Raw genomic sequence first — 17,854 nt, 5'->3', positions numbered from 1 at the left:
AGCCCAGGACCCATGAGCCCATAGACCCCTCTCCCCAGCAACCCGTGCCCCGCAATTCCCCAGGTCGCTTTATTGACAAGTAAATATATTTACATCTGACGTGCAAATCATTGGCCATCGCAAGGCCTGCTGGAGTGTCCACATTATTTTCACTCTCCGATTCGTGACGAGATAGTTTCACTTCTCGTCGGGTGGTTCGGGATAGTTGCACTTCTAAGATTTCAGTTCATGTCAGCACTTTGGTAACATAGTCTCTATGTTGCCAACACGGTTGCTGAGCCACTTCTGCAATGGCTAGTTGGCTCTGGTTTCACTATCCTTCCCGTGTCCAGAAAATATGCTGGGTCACTTCTGGAACAATGGATGGTTGGCTCTGGTGAGCCCTCAATATTCTTCGTGTGGCCAGCCCAGGTGTTAGGCCACTTCCGTAATGGCTGTTTGGCTCTGGCAAGCCCCCCCCCCCTGTACTTTCCGTGGCCATCCCAGGTGCGGGGCCACTTCTGCAATGGCTGGTTGGCTCTGGTGAGCCTTCACTGCCCTTCCATGCATGGTAAACTGGTATTGGTAAACCGGGACAACTGCTGTTCTTTCCCACATAGTTGGTTGCCAAATGTTAAAAATCGTTCCTATATATTTTTCTTTTTCTTTTCTAAAACGGGACTTTTTCCTCCTGGAACTAAAGTCCTACGTTTTTCTTATTCAGCCATTGTGAGGCATTAGAATGGAACTGTCTAATGCAGGGGTTCTCAACCGGTGCTCCGCGGTGACTCGAGGAAAATAATATAAATCAGTAAATTTGATAGATAAATACATAAGAGGCCTACAAGGTTCTGCCATAAAAAAAAATGTACAAAAAAGGGCTCCTCGAGTCAAACAGGGCTCCGCCATAGAAATTATATACTGGATAGGACTCCGCTAGTCAAAAAAGGTTGAGAACCGCTGGTCTAATGTATATCACGAATTGGGAGACTTCTTTTAATGTACAATACGTTTCATGGATCAATTGAGAATGTCTTTGATCAATTGATCAATGTCGACATCAAATCAAATGTCGGAAAAAAAAATTTGAATCTGATCAACTGAAAAAAACTGAAAAAGAACTGAAGGTAAGTCCTTGTTTTCGTCATACATTTGCCTTCATTATAGGAAGGCCATTGCGCAAAAGCAGATGCACACGTACATGGATCACAGCGAATACTACGCACTGGTTGCGACACTAAGTACAAATGAATAAACGCCAGAACTGTGCCACCGGACTTATCCCGTTGCCGAGATCTCTTCCAGCCCAGCTTCGTTGTATAATCTGGAACACCGACATTAAGTACGATCTTCTTCAAGCCTCCTACACAGTCTTGCAGCCTGATAACGATAACTTACCGGAAAAGAGAAATAAATTTGGATGAACCTTAGCTTCACACTGCGCAAAAAAGAAAAACTTTCGACGGGAAAAAATTTATAACTATCCGAAGTCCCGATAACTATAAACGAATTTTTTCCCATGTTATGATGTTGGTCCGCTCCGTTCTGTGCAAAAGTGATAACAATACCCAAATGACAACATAATCCATGAATTCTAATTACGGGATGAATGGAATGGACCATGAGTACATCTATCCGTAAACGTCAATCAACTGCTTCGACAAGGCAGGGCCGGAACTAGAGGTAGAGGGGCAGGGGGAGGGACAACTGCCCTGGGCGACAAAATTTAGAAGGGGACAGTTTTAGGTTTGAACAAAGAACACCGTTGCAAAATCATCGAACTTTTAAAGTTGTGGGGGTGGCTGAATCATGTTTGCGCCCCGGGTGGCAAAAATCCTAGTTACGGTCCTGGACGAGGAGACACCAGTATCGTTTAGTAAGGGACAATTCCAGGTTGTGGTATCCCAGGGAGTTTTTCCTCTAATAGAGTTGTTAATAAATGGAATAGCTTACCTCCGGTGGTCGTGAATTCTAACACAATACTAATACATTTAAAAAGAAGTACGATAAACATAGTGAGATAAATCGAGAAGCTATCCATACTTAGATAAGACAACCATAATCTTTTTTATGAGCAGTGTATTATATATATATTGTTGAATTATTATTTTTTGGTGATATATGCTTTTATACTAGGTTGCTGTATTTTGGTTACATATCCGAATTTGGTTCCATTTGGACCTGTCCAACGCCCTCCTCAATCCTCTGAGTCGGGTAAGTTTGATGTTGATAAACCTGTATTTAGGTTGCGTGTTGTTTAATAATAGAATCAGTAATCCCACTTTCAATCTGGTATTTACGGAACGTTTAAGCTGCAGTGATCGATGTTTACTCCTTGTGAAAGGGGGTTTTGACGGGTATTATTAAACAGAATGGTGAGTGTTCTGATGGTTTTCATTGCTGGATAGCTAAGTAGAAAACTTGCTTTACATTTTTAGAAATAATATTGAATTCGCTTCTCCACACACGCGTTTTATTCAGATACGATTGAAATAAATAATGAACTTCTCTATATTTAAGCTGTCTTTTCTATGATTCTTTATTTTAGAAATACATAATGGAAAACAGATACAGTAGTCTCGAATGTTCGAGTTTCCGGATAATCCGAGGCACTGAATTTTTTCTCCCTCCAATAGAGCCCAATTTTATTTTTTTTCCCCCTGGAATACTACGCTGTACGTATGTGTTGTATAATAATAATTTCAATTTCAAAGGAACTAGGCAAACCCCAACCCTATAACGGGTAACTGGTGTAATAAAATATTAGACTCCCTTGAGTGGACGTATACCATTTTACTTTCGGGTGGTCGCTGAGAGAAAGGAGCAAGTTTGGCAATTTTCTTCGTAATGGTGGATAATGACACGTCCCCTAATTGCTTACGTAAAATCATTGGAAAGGCAATTGAAAGCTAAGGGCGTCTCAGCGTTACCACCAATCTCATCCCCAACTCTTCTCAATGGTGGATTGAGAAGAGTTGATCGTCTCTTGACCTTCGCCCTCTTTCACATTCTTCATTTTTTGAAACACATCGTATGGCAAAAGATGACGTCACTCTCCGTTATCCATACGAAGATTTTTAACAGCTGGCTCCTTAGAGCTCATGAAAGGAAAGGGTGAAGTTCGTTAAATTTGTAATCTAGTGCGCTCACCTGGCAAGTGAGAGAACGTGGGTTCGATTCTCCGCAACGGCAGTTGAATATTCTTTCTTTCCTAAATTCATCTTCGCATCAGCAGCTGTTAAAAACCTATCAGAAAAACTGATGGAAGAGGACGGCACTACACATAACAACATTATACAAAAACAAACTTCACTTCAGGTTCACCACATGCATATTCCAACATGTACCAATTCGCTAGAAGTTCCGCAGAGGAACATGGACGAGGTTCATGTGTAGTTTAGTAGCAGTAGCTGTGTTAAAAACCTTTGTACATCGTATGGTATCTATATCTTGTTCAAGAATTAAAAATATAGTAAGTATGATAGTATCTTGTTTTAAGTAAACCAACATTTATCGAGACTATACTGTATATTTAAAATACAATCATAATCTCGTATATCTGCCACATACAAAGAGAATAGCGTATTAATTAGGATGAAATTAATGTTCTATTGGGAATAACATGTCTTGTTGGGGAAAATCAAACTGTTTATTATAGAATCTGTCTCGACAGCTTTGATAGCCTAATAGGCAACTCTTTAACAATTTACTCCTTAGATTATCTAAAACATATTTTCTGATGTGATACATAGATAGTTAGCGATATATGAGAGCCACTTGGCTATTAACCCTCCTTGGCGGTTCAGAGGTTTTCAGCACATCGTTGGTACAGTTCGTACTCTATAGCGCCTCCCCCGCAATGAGGAAGGTCCCTGAATGTTTGTTCCTTCGCAGTTTCTGTATAGCTTCTGAATTCTGCAGAAAAGCCGAATTCACAGGGGACTTCCTATTATCGTGAGGGGCCGTTGTGACAATGATGTACCGTTCGACATAAGTCCGCGTCAGGAAACAACAGTACTTCCACCTCGGGCATAGGACCGCAAAAGATTAAGAAACACAGTAAATTTGATTAATTAAAATTGCATTTTTGGGTCAAAAGTGTGCGGTTTTGTGAATTTTATGCAAATTTAGAACAACAAATTCACATCGTAAATCTATTAGAAACATTTTCAAAATTGCGACACGTAATTTAAAAACGCTACTAAACTGGAGGAATGTTTTGATACAAAGCTTTTTCAAAGCCAGTGATGCATCATCGCTGGTAGAATCACTGGAATAACCAAATAAATAACAAATTACATGCCATCAAGCTCACATTTGGCAATTGGCGAACGCCAATGGCCAAGCCAAGTGTGGGCTGCAGGACCAACCGAAAGGAGGAGATTTTGCTTGCCCGGTTGCGTATAGGACACAGTCGCCTCACGCAATCATATTTATTACAAGGGGAGAGTCAACCGGAGTGCCCACATTGTCAATGTCCATTGACCATTGCTCATGCTTTTACTTGTTCACATCATCGTCATCATTTTACGATTGCTTTTGGTCAGAATCATCTTTCACTTCCTGACATTTTATCTGACCATTGCGAAGCATCTCGCATTTTTAAACCCATTAAAGCCATTGGTTTATACGACAAATTATAGTTTTTCACATTCCATGTGTGTCATTGTTTTACGTTTCACGTTGCTTTTTATCATGAGCAGTTTTATTTTTTTGACATGACAAGGACAATTTTTCTTATTTTTATATAATTATTCGTTTTGGCGCAGTTTGACCAAATTGGTCCTTGCGCCAATAAATCCAAAACCCAATCCAAATTGCGACACGTAATTTAGAAACGCTACTGAACTGGAGGAATGTTTTGATACAAAGCTTTTTCCACAGTATCAAAATAAAAGACAGTGAAGAACAATTTATGCGTTTTTTGTTTATTTCTTCTTTTTTAATGACAATCAACCCCCTCGTATTACGGCTTAATCAAGAGTCTCAATTTGGCGATAGACTTTTACATAAAGCTCAACGAAAAAAAACATTCGAAGACGATAACTTAATTATAATCACATAAATGTTTTACCCTCATCATTACATGTACCTGACATCTTGGCTCTCATTTGGAAGAAAGCATATCGATTTCAATCTTTTCCGACGAAAAACAAACCAAAGATCTAAATACATTTACTGAAATCATGATGAGTCGACATAAAAAATAACGATCTCAAATACCAAAATCGAATCAGCCGCAATTGCATTTTCATCTAGCTTAACGATACCAAACTGGTAATTTTAATGATAATTCTCTCATTACTTCCAAAACAAATTCCCATTATCATTTTAAACATCAGATCATTAAAAGAAAAAATAAAACTTATCGGTATCAAAAATAATCACAAAAAAATATAATTAGATACCTGAGTTAATCCTTAATCCTTGGACAAACACAAAAAAAAGTTCTAGTTATTATTAAGTCCAACGTTAATTCTTTTTTGTAATCATTAGAGCCTGGAAGTTTAGACATTAAATTGGTCAAAATAGGAAGGAAAAAGGCACTAAAAATGGTCAAGATAGGCAGGCAAAAAGGCTCTAAATATGCCTAAAATAAGCACTAAAAAAGGCTCTAAATATGCCTAAAATAAGCACTAAAAAAGGCTCTAAATATGCCTAAAATAAGCACTAAAAAAGCATTTATAATTAATGAAAAAAAAGAAAAAGTAACTAAAAGATACGATATTAAGGGTCCGAATACTTGCTAAAAAATTGGCTGCGCTCATGGAATCTACTGCTTCTATAATAGATTATAATAACTGCATTTTTCTGCAACCCTTTCAGCGGCAATCCCGAGATATCTCGTCAAACTTGATCTGCTTTATTTCAGCAACCCCGAAATATCTCGGCTTCTAAAAACGCGTTGAAGTTGTTTTTACCGTAAAACATGTTTTCCATCCCTCTCTTCAATCAATCAACTTTCAGTGGACGGAGTCACCTCTTGTTCAAGGTTAGATAAGAGAACAAGCGAGAAAAAGAGACTGTGTGTTCCCCCTTCCACCCCTTTCTTTCAGTAATATAAAGAAATATACGCTCAGTATAAATAATACAAAAAGATATTAAAGAAAAAAAGTATTTCTCTTCCCAGGAAGCCACGCACGTCATGGCAGGTGTTTCTGTATCATAGTGAGGGGAAATAAAAGAGATGGGTGGAGTAAATTTTTGTTGTTGGGGGAAGCAGTTATCAGCTCACAATGGGGGAAAAAATAATTCTTCTCGAAAACAGGTGGCAATTTTTCCATAATAACCACATATTTTTCTCAAAATTTTCAAATATTGAGATCTGCATTCGATTGGTTTTCATCAATTTAAAAAAAAATCTCTTAAATATTCTATAGAGATGGTTTTTGCATTATCTAAAATAACTTGTCCTGGTTGTTCGTAGTGTATTTATGATTCAGAAAAATAAAATCAAAACATATGGACCAGAGGACCCTGTCAAGGGTTACCGTCAAGGTCCACGGGTTCGAATCTGGGCAAGAACATCAGAAACAAGATCTTTACCTATACCGAGGCTGGGGCAACCAACGATAGATGGCGCCTTCATTTCCCACCCAACTCCACCGGTTGGAAATTGCCGTATGGCGATATATGGTCGGAGTTGGTGTGCGGTAAAGTGGAGGGCACCGTCTGCTCCTATCTCACCCTGTGTGAGCCATGAGCTATTGAGACAGTCATCGGTCAACTGTTCATCTATAATGCAGCGCAGTGCGTGAGTAAGACATGTGAAGCATGTGGAGAAACAAACTTTATTAATTTATTCTCAGTTTTTCTTATGCATGGGATGCTTTCGTCTAGAGCAGTGATTCCCAACGTGGGCGATGGAATGTTCTAGGGGGGCGGTAGTAGCTATGGGTATAACATAGGATCCTTTTGGGTTAGATTGCGTTGGGGGGCGATGGGAAAATTTTTTTCTAAAGAAGGGGGCGATGGGACAAGAAAGGTTGGGAAACATTGGTCTAGAGAAGTGTTTTGCAACCTTTTTAAAACAAGGAGCAGTAAAATATCTGAAGCAATTTGACGGACCACTTGTGTCACCCATTTTCTAGTCTCGAGGAATTTACGCCTATTTGCATTCAAATGTGGCCGAGGGGAAGGGAGGCTTGGCTAATAAGACTTAATACCAAGGGCGGCAGATTAAAAGAAAACTCTTGTGAAGTTCTCAATGGTAAAAATATCTAAGTTCTATAGAAATTCACGAATAAACATGAAACAATGTCGAAATAGGCACTTACGGCTGAAAAACTTCTAAAAAAAGGCATTTTCACAAAAAAAAAGTTGAAAATAGACAAAAAAAAGTCATTTATGGCATTTTACCTGAACTTCTGGGCTCTAGTAACCCCATTAAGGTATCCACTTACGTTGAAAACGTCATTTTGGAAGAAAATATCGAAAATTTATGAAATATAAGGAAAATAGTTTAATTTATGACTACCCGGTGAAAAGTGGAGCTTTTTATTGAATTTTCCTTTTCCTCATAGACTTTTTCCCATATAGAGAGTATGTACAAAGCTTCAATGGAATACGTTCTCCAGAACGGGCGCTACATAGGTCGGAGTAGTGTCAGTATACTGACGGGTGCTACATTTTTATAAGCAGCGTCAGTATACTGAAACTACTCAGACCTATATAGTGCCCGTACTGGTAGACGTATTCCACTGAAACTTGGCACATACGCTATATGTAAAATGCAAAATGCAATAGAAAAGCGCCACTTTTTCACCTGGTGCTCGAAAATTAAACTATTTTGTTTTATAAATCTCTCCTCAATGGTCTCATTAAGATATGCTCAAAATTTGGCTGTATTTTGATAAGCAGTTTTTGAGGAAAAACTACTTTGCGGAGATTATGAATTAAAATCTAATGCCTATCACATATTCTTCTAATTACAGTTTCATAGAAGAAATTTAGAATGGAATTTTCAAAAATTCACATGCACATCAATAGATTTGAGTGTAAGTTAGGACATCATTCAATTAGTATATCATTATCATTAGTCAGTTAGCATATCATTCAATCCTTTAAATTTTGGTTCATAACCTGCACCATTACTAGTTGAATGTACTGTGAAAATAAATAAAAAAACGTTTATAGATTTTTTTGCAATCGTGTTTGAAATATCACACTAATTTGTCTTAAAATTTGACATAAAAATGACTTTTTCGTAGAAATGACGCAGATACTCCAGAATTTATTGCTGTTTTTATCATTTCGGGACACTTTGTATCAAAAAAAATGTTACTAAAGTTCACTCCAGTACTATTTCAAAGAAGAGTGACAAGAGAAAGGTAGTTGAATACCTTAATTAACTCCTTTCTCGGATTTCTCGGACTAATTAAAATAGTTACATTCACAGAAACATTTCTTTCAGGAGCAACTTTCACTCTTTTTAATCTCAATGAAAATTTAAACAGTGAAAGTTTCTTTGCATTATTATTATTATTGTTATCTTTTTTTCTGAGAAATTCGAGACACTTTCGGGTAATCAAGTAATAAATAAACGATTTTTATCAAGGAATGTCTTCTATGTCTCTATTAGAGCTTTCCTCACCTCTTTTCTGTTGTCCTGCGATTTTGTTTTTTTTAATATGTAATCATTTTGATGTTTCTCCGACGGAGTACTCTTTCATCAGAACAAGGACGAATGAAACCCTTTTTTCTTATTTTATCTTATTCTTTTCTGCTTCTGAATTCGTTATCATTCTTATGTTTCCAAGTAGTGTCAGATCCCCATTAGGTTGCGATAATTCTAGATCCCGTGTTTGTTTATTTACATTCACATTAAAGTGAAATATCTTCTAGTAGCTACTCAATTATCGGTGGGAAAAGATAGATATTTTAGACACGTTTAAAATATTGATATGATTCCCGTGGTACGTGTTTTATTTTATTTTTTCCGGCACGTGGGATTTCGTAATGATTTTAAATCAGTGTTTTTTAACCTTTTTTTTTTTTTTCGCCCATGGCACCCTTTGGACATTATTTTCCCAAAAAGAGTCCAACAATTTTGTAAATAAAATGCATCTTGGGTTAAGCCGGCATTGCACTATGAAAATTTTAGGAAAGTTCTTTCGTAAAACTTGAAAACTGCAACCAATAAGTGTATAGAATGCAACCGAAAGACTTATTGGTTGGTTTTCCAAGTTTAGTAAAATATGTTTTATCAAACTTTTACAGGGTAATACCGGCCTTAGATACCATCAACCTCCCTCTTGTGGGGGGGGGAGGGTTCCATGGATATTTATACTGGTTTCTAAAAGTATAACCACGCTTTTTCCACTACAGTAGGCCATTTTTCATTGAAATGCTTTACGTCTCTGTTGTGTTTCACAGATCTCTTCAACTTCCTTAAGCACCTACCATGACTGCTTTTTAACTCGATTTTCACCCGTGCCCCCCCCCCCCCCTTATCACCTGGCATGGCTGCCTTTTTACTTGATTTTCAGCTGTGGCTCCCCTAATCACTTGCATTGGTTCTCCCTTCGTTCAATTTTCACCGATGGCTCTCTGAATCACCTGCCGTGTCTCCTCATTTACTTGATTTTCAGCTGTGTCTCCCACAATCACCTGCCGTGTCTCCTCATTTACTTGATTTTCAGCTGTGTCTCCAACAATCACCTGCCGTGTCTCCTCATTTACTTGATTTTCAGCTGTGTCTCCCACAATCACCTGCCACGACTTTCCTTTCGCTTGCATTTCACCCGTGTCTCCTTGAATCACCTGCCACGTGGCTCTCCTTTTACTTTATTTATGACCGTGCCACCGCCATAGAATATTCCCGGGATCCCTGTTGAGAGAATCACTTATTTAAAAATCACCTTCTCTCTCCCGAAAATACCATCTACGAGTACATAGACTGGTAATTGATTTACAGTGATTTGCAATGGATTTTAATCTAGAGTAGAACGAATATCCCTTTTTTAGGGGGACTTGGAGTAGAATTCCTTACTTTCAATAGTTTAAGACAGTGGTTCTCAACGGCCTTGGGATATTTTAAGGGTGCCCAAGGGTGAAAAGGGCACAGAGACCTTTGAAAAAAAATACAGATGTGAGGCATGTTTTTAAAAAATAGCGGAGGAAAGTAAACCACTTTTGAAATCCAGAACTACCCATAGAACCCAAAAGAGAGTCTGGCAGATATCCAGCCTGGTGGTACGGTTTTTTACATTATTTATAAAACTAATACTGTACTTCCTGCGATGCTGCTTTTACCTCATCTGATAGATACCCATATAGGCAAGGAAAGACTGTGGGGGGGGAGACACACAGAGATTGCCAACCTCTCTGGAACCACTGAACGCTGGTATTCGATTCGAGGTCTCCGTAGCCTGTCCAACACCATCTATAGTAGAAGGCCTCCGCGTGAAGCTCGTGACGTCACTGAAAAGGTCATCTCACCTATAGACATTACATACAGCAAGCCGACGCATGCGCAATCTTTTCTTTTTTTGTAGTATATTCAATAGCTATAGGTGAGTGAGATGGCCTTCTTCAGTGACGTCACGAGCTTCGCGCGGAGGCCTTCTGCTATAGATGGTGTTGGCCTTTCTCACCCTACAAGTGCTCTACTGGCAGGATTGCAGCTTCCGATTTGCTTCTTATCCCGTATCGCCCTCGGGCTAGGTCGGGGTGCGTTGATTGACTTGCCTCCTCTGATAACATAAGTTACGTCCCACCAAATTTTGTTTAATCCGCCGGAACAAATAAATAAAAAGTAAATACCAAAAACACCTACAAACGACGTAAATTTATTTCTTAAAGCAGACACAGTGAACAAAGAGTGTTATCTAAGTTAGGCCATTGGTTTCTAATCTGTTTTTTAAGGAATCCTAGGATTTTACAGTATTAAAATCTGCGAAATTGGTGGTGCGATAAAAATATCTATAATCAAAAGATATTCATGTCTATTTCGGTCCAATGAACGGTCTCGTAACTATCAAAGGTTCTGCACGAAATAAAATGTTTGAAAAATCCAATTTAGATATTTGACGTCATTCAAAAGTGTCCACTCGTCATAAACAACCTGAGACATGGAGTAAACAATGGCACCTTCTGTAATAGTACTTAGTTTATAGGCTATTTAAATTTTTTGGCCTAAAATTACAATAAATCTTTGCTTGCGAAGATTACATTCTGTACCTCAGAGCTACAGGAACCAAATATCAAAATATGATTTGAAAGAAGAACCAAATATGCGTATTTTTAGCATTGAGCTCAATGATGACTATTATCCTTATCCAGTAGTTTAATCCTTATCCAGTAGTTTAATCCTTATCCAGTAGTTTAATCCTTATCCAGTAGTTTAATCCTTACCCAGTAGTTTAATCCTTTCTGTAGCAAGAATCACTGATATTTTGGTTTGATGTTTCATTTTTTAATACTTTGATATAAAATATTTAAAACACTAAAACTGGAGTTCTGCTCCTCTATCTCTGAAAAATACAGGATATTGTTGTTTTTTTTCGGCCTAAAATATCGTTCGGACTTTAATTTTAAACACAAGGCTGTCTGAGAGCCAGCTAATAAGATTATAATTATTTTTTTTACATGAAATTATAGTTTTTATACTACAATTAATTTAATTGATTATATCGGTATTAATCACCTGTTACTGCTTAAGGGGTCTCATACCTTTTAACAAAGCGAAAAACTATGTTCTAGTCGAAATATCATTAAAAACACTTCTTGACCATTTCAAATTTTTTTTACACACATATATATTTTTGATTATATATACTATCTTATGTGAGTACAAAATTTTATATATCTCTAATATTTAATTTTTTGCAAATTTTTCAAAAAAAATGCATTGAAAACATCTTGGGCGCATTATAAAATAGCTTGACATCAATGTAATTGAATACGAAAAAAAAATAAACTGTTCTGTTCATGAAATGAAATAAAAGACAGATTTCATTGACTCAATCTTATTTCAAATTAAATTTCAAATTTTGAAATTCAAAAAAATTTAAATTTAAAACTTAATTTTAAATAAGATTAAGTCAATTAAATGTCAATCTTTTGCTTCATTTCACTAACTGAACAGTTTCTTTTATATACAGGGTGAGCAAAAAGTCCGTAGAAACTTTAAAAATTCATAAAAACCGGAAAAATAACCGAAATAAAACGATTTGAGGGGTTTGCATCGCTAGGTCATGGGAATTTTTTTGACAGGAAAAAAAATAACTGAAATACCAGCCGATAGGTGGCGCTGACATACATAAGTCAAAGAAAAGATACGCAAATAACGAACAGAATATCTTCAAATCGTTTATTACAGCAGTATGTATTCCACATAACCACCACCACAAGGGACTTGCAGGCGAATCACAAATCCAACAACGGCAGAGTGCTGCAGGTCCGGATGTATACATGACACCTCTCGGCGGATCGCATCTTTCAATTCCGACAGATTGGATAGACCGGATCGACACACCCGGGATGTCAAATATCCCCATAACCAGAAGTCTGCCGGTGTCAAATCTGGAGACCGAGGAGGCCATGGAAGCCTGCAACGCCTACTAATGATCTTGTCTTCCCCGAACGTCTGTATCAGGAATGCCTTGACCGGAGTAGCAGTGTGACTAGTTGCTCCGTCTTGCATAAACGTGACGGTAGAAAACGCATCTCTTTCACGCAAACATGGTACGACCTTCTCGCACAGAAGCATTAAATAACGCTGCACATTCACCGTAGCCGTTTTCCACAGATTTACTGGGCACTGCGTTCCAAAGGAGAAGGGTGCTATGATGAACGAACATGTGAACCCACGCCTCACTGTCACTTTTGGGGAATGCAATGGTTTCTGCATGTACTCACGTGGATTACACGTCGCCCAGATGCGACAGTTATGAATATTAACGTCACCATGAAGCGAAAAATGAGCTTCGTCTGTCCATAAGATGTTAAAGACCCAGGTGGGATTCTGTTCGATTTTGGAGAAAGCCAACCTCGCAAATGCTTCCCTCTGTACGGTATCCACTGGTAAAAGTTCATGGCACGACTGCAGTCTGTATGGGTACAGATCAAGGATTCCATGAAGAATATTGCTATCGAGGATGGTGGTAAGCCCAAGCGTCTGGCAGCTTCACGAGCACTGCTGGTCCCTGCAGCTGATTCGGACGCTAGCGCTTCCATTTCGGCTGCAACACGCGGCGAACCTGCCTTCCTTAAACATGGTCGTCCGGTTCTTACACGATCCTCCAGCGTTCCAGTTTCCTCAAACCACTAAACAAGCTTTAGGAGGCCTGTCGCTGTTAAAGGCCTTTTCCAGTCCTCACATTCTTCAGAACCCGGAATTTACGCACGGCAATGGTCGCTGATTCCTGGTTCACGTAAAACAACTTCACCAACAAAGCTTTATCCTTCGCACTCGGCATCCTTGTTCACATACACGGTTTACAACGTTGAACTGGTTGTGGATTAGGAGCGCAAGTTCTTATAACCGTCTCATTTGCATATTTCCACCGAAGTCGCTCGTACCAACGCCATTTATCGGCTGCTTTGTAGTTTTTTTTTTCTGTCTTAAAAAATTCCCGTTACGTAGCGATGCTAACCCTGCAAACCGTTTTTATGATTTTTTAAAGTTTCTACGGACTTTTTGCCCACCCTGTACATTTTGAATAAATTGTTATTCAATTACATTGATGTAATGCTATTTCATCATGCGCGCAAGCTGTTTGTTTTTAATGCGCTATTTTAAAAATTCGTAAAATATTAAGTATTAGATATATGTAGAACTTTACACTGACAATAGGTTAGCACAGTGGTTCTCAACCGGGAACCATATGACCCCCTGGTGGTACTGGGACACTTCAAGAGAGCCACGGAAGAAAATAGAGAAAGGGGCTATGACAGGTGGTTTGAAGGGCTGCAGAGATCTGAGAAGAAAAATTGAGGTGTAAAGAAATAAAGCTTTTATATTAGTGACTATACACTTATACAGAATCCAACAAACCACCCATAAAACCAGGGCCGTCTGAGGGCATGGACCCACCCGGGCCTCACCGCATACATTTTACAGCAGGTTCCCTAGAATGGGGTTTTTTTCAGGCCCCCGGCTAGATTTTTCACAGAGCCCCCCCCCCCCCATATTAAAATTATAGAGTGAAAAAACAAAAAAATGATGAAAACCATATCAGGCCCCGGGCTGCAGTTCTGTCCTCTTGTGAGAGGTCATGCCCGGGGGGGGGGGGTCTCATGTTCATAAGTGACCCCACCCCTCATGATATTTTATATAGTATAATAAATTTTGAAAATAAGTAGGTAATATGTAGGCTGTTTATTTCCGGCTAAGTATGAGACTACCATAGCATCACTTTGCCTAGGGGGCCCATGATGGTGAGACGGTCCTGAATAGAACTCGGATTAGCGGGGAGCTCAATAAATTCTAGGCCAGTGGTCTGGAGGGAAATCTTATTTGCAAAATTTTCGTTCAATATAAATTCACTGAAAAAAAAAATCAATTCAATATGTATAAAGGACCTTGCTTCTACATGGAGGTCGAAGACTCTGGGGTAAGACAGGGGAGCCACGAGAAAAAAAATATATGCTTCAAAGGGGGCCACGGGCAAAAAAATTTTGAGAAAACGCTGGGTTAGCATATACTGTACAATCGAAAATATGCGTAAAAAATTTGAAATAAATCAATGGTTAAGTAGCAATATTAAATGATATTTTAGAGCATAGTTTTCCCACCATGTTAAAAGGTATGAGACCCCCTTAAAAATGCGTTCTATAGTGTTCTGATAGAACGCTAGGTAGATATATTCCATAGTGAGGTAGAGTTCATTGGCATGTGGCAGATTTCTGAAGCCGAGTTAAGGAAAGGGATCTCTGGTAGAGATTTATGAAATCAATAAATCACTTCGGAATTCTGAAGGGGTATAAAGTTAGTAGCTTATAATTCCTCACTAATTACTCCCCGACGGAAGAGGTAAGCTTTCCTAGACAGGAAGCAATAACCGAGTTTCTTGGCTCTATTCGGCAGTTTTCTTTGTTATCGATAATCCTTGCAGTCCTCAGTTTTCCAAATAATCCTGTCTAGTTAAATTTCGAATTTAGTTCTTGAAAACTATAAAATTATGGTTAGGAATAAAAGAAGATAGAAAATATCGCATGTTTCCAAATCAAGCAGGCATAAAAATTTGAATTCTACAAAATAAATCATAAAATAGTCAATTTACCATAGTCGAAATTTTTTGAAATAAATAAATTAATTAGTTCCCATATTAATCAATTTATAAATTACATACCTCCATAGGGATATCATTCGAAATTCAAGTACCAGTGGCTGTTATTATCCGAAATTATAATACCACTCTGTTACAAATATATTTTATCGATTATATTGTACATATATCTACAGGGTGTTTTATGGAGAGTGTCCGAAAAAAATTAAATTCTATGGTTGAGTATAAAATTGAAGTAAAATATGTAAAAATATCAAAAAAGGAGAAAATTGAAATTTGCGGTAGTTGCACTCTCGTAAAATGATAATTAAGAGAAATTAAAAAATTCAAATTTTTATACAGCAGAAAATAAAAAATGTCAACCGGTTAAAATTTGTGCTTTTATTTATGCAGCGAAAAAATTCTTCCCGTAACATTTAAATAAAAAATCCGGCGAGATATCGACGACGGAAATTCTTCATTTTTGCACTTTTTCCGACTATCACGTGTTTCCTTTTATGAAATTATGTCATTTTAGCACTTGAAACGAATTATCATTCAAATGTTACGGGTGTTACGGGGTAAATTTCATTAATTAATTTCTTTTATCAGGGCCGTATGAAATTTTTATTTCTATATTTTTTTTCAAATTATAATTTTACGAGAGTGATGCTACCATATTTCTACTTTCCTCTTTTTAATCATTTTTTTTCACTCTTTTTACTTATATTTCACTATAATTTTAGAATAACCATAAATTTTTTTTATTTTCGGACACTCTTCGTGGAACACCTTTGCATCTGTGACACCAACATTTTTTTTAATGCTAAATATTTTCGCTTCCATATTTGAAATTATAAATAAAATCTGAAAACTAAATTTTTAAATAATTGGAATTAAAATTATTACGTCGGATAGTTTCACTTACAATTTTAAAGTCAAAGAAAAGCCTCGTAAAAATTTATATGAATTTTACATATACTCTGTTTGTACAATGATAATCCTTTTGGAAAGATGTGTTGAAAATAAGGTCTGGTCCGATTAATCGATTAATCGGGTTGATTAGTTGATCAATTGCTGATCACAGTTAAAAATTTTAGTTGTGTTAATCGACTCGATCAATCCGATTAAAATTTAATTAAATTAAAATTTTCCAATAAAAGTATGTGAATTAACTTTATTTACTTAACGAAACCAATTAGATGTCTTAAATGATGTTCCTCGTCATAACATTTTAGATGAGTTACCATATTTAGATATTCTTGAATTAATAATTTCATCAATTTTTTTAGATTGGAAAATACAAGTCGATATTCAACGAAAACTTCGGAGGATTTCAGTTTCAAACTGATTTTGATTAGAGTTTCAAAAGAAAAGCTCAAAATATATTGTCTCCACTGTGAACACCAGTTCTTGCGTAACATGCCCCCCCCCCATTTAGGAGCGAAACACCCTCTTAAACATTTCCTACATTTTCTAAAGGAAACAAGCAACAGTATGAAGATCGAAAGTAGTTTCGAAATCAGTGACCAACCTAAAATAATGGATTCTCTAAACAAAACAGCAAGGTCTAAGTTAAGAAATTCCAGGATATGACAAAATATGTTCGGCATATCAAATTTATTCACGCGGGTGACCAAAATTTCTCAATCTACTCCTATATTTATTCACATCTACGAGAATAGGTGATTGAAATGAATGAAATACATCTTTACAGCATCAATTAATATTATTTATAGTCACTAATGCACGTTTCTTACGAATAGTCAGCATCTAAAAGTCGGTAAATCAGTCGATTAAAAAAATTTGGATTAACAATTTAAAGTTCTTAATCGATTCCCAGCCCTATTAAAAATATTAAAAACAATAATTCGAGATTTTTCACTTACCTTGTAGAACACGAGTTCTCTTCAAAATAGATCGATGAGAAAAACCTTCAATATCGTTGATTTATTTTCCTTTTGCAGATATATATCAGTATAAATACTTATTTATACTTCTCCTTTATTTCTATATAAATTATTTTTTTAATATCTCTATCTCATTTCATATCTAAAATGTTTTTTTTTTAATACAGTTTCCTTCACGCAGGGGCAAAATACAATCAACACTCGGCTCAAATAATCTCACCAACCAACTACTTAAGTCGGTATTAATACATGGGGGGATTAGAATAATAGTATTTATATTGCATATTAAAAAAAAAAAAACACACAACAATTTTTTTTTTGTTATTATTGTTGTTGTTGTTCTTTCCTCCCGAGAGATCAAGCGAGAGCTAACACACACAGTCAAAGTTTATCAATAAAAGTTTCTAGGATGTAAGTGGGTAGAGAGAAGTAGTGGTGAGATGCGAGAATCGTGCGCTGAATGAATTTGAGGAATAGCGTACGGGCAATCCGATAAATACAAGCGAGAAAAGAAACGACGTAAAAAAAAAAAACACTAAAAAAAAACGTCGCTCTAAACAAGACACAAACGTCGTGAAAAAACAACACGATGCAAAAACAAAAAGCATCTAAAGAGATAAAAAGGAATTTATCTCGCATCCCAATGTGCATCTAAATATAAGAGAAAGAGAGCTTTTTTTTTTTCTGAGTTAAAATGCAGAGCCGCCCTTAGGGGTGTTCGACAGGTGCGGTCGGTCGGTCGGCCCGCGCCCC

At 37.1% G+C, this 17,854-nt stretch overlaps 1 protein-coding gene across 1 annotated transcript in view; it reads right to left on the bottom strand.

Moving 5' to 3' along the window:
* The window catches only part of LOC149072920 (uncharacterized), a 45,513-nt gene extending 28,263 nt beyond the window's left edge, over positions 1-17,250 (bottom strand). Inside the window, exon 1 of the mRNA XM_089246284.1 lies at positions 17,081-17,250. The gene's annotated coding sequence lies outside the window, so the exon portion shown is untranslated. The remainder of the gene's footprint in view (positions 1-17,080) is intronic.
* Positions 17,251-17,854: the final 604 nt, after the last annotated feature.

This window comes from Pholcus phalangioides, unplaced genomic scaffold, assembly GCF_987345545.1.
Source record: "Pholcus phalangioides strain wild (caught in Gottingen) unplaced genomic scaffold, Ppha-v1.0 ptg000017l_1, whole genome shotgun sequence".
Lineage (NCBI taxonomy): Eukaryota > Metazoa > Arthropoda > Arachnida > Araneae > Pholcidae > Pholcus > Pholcus phalangioides.
This window is presented reverse-complemented; position numbering and strand designations above follow the sequence as displayed.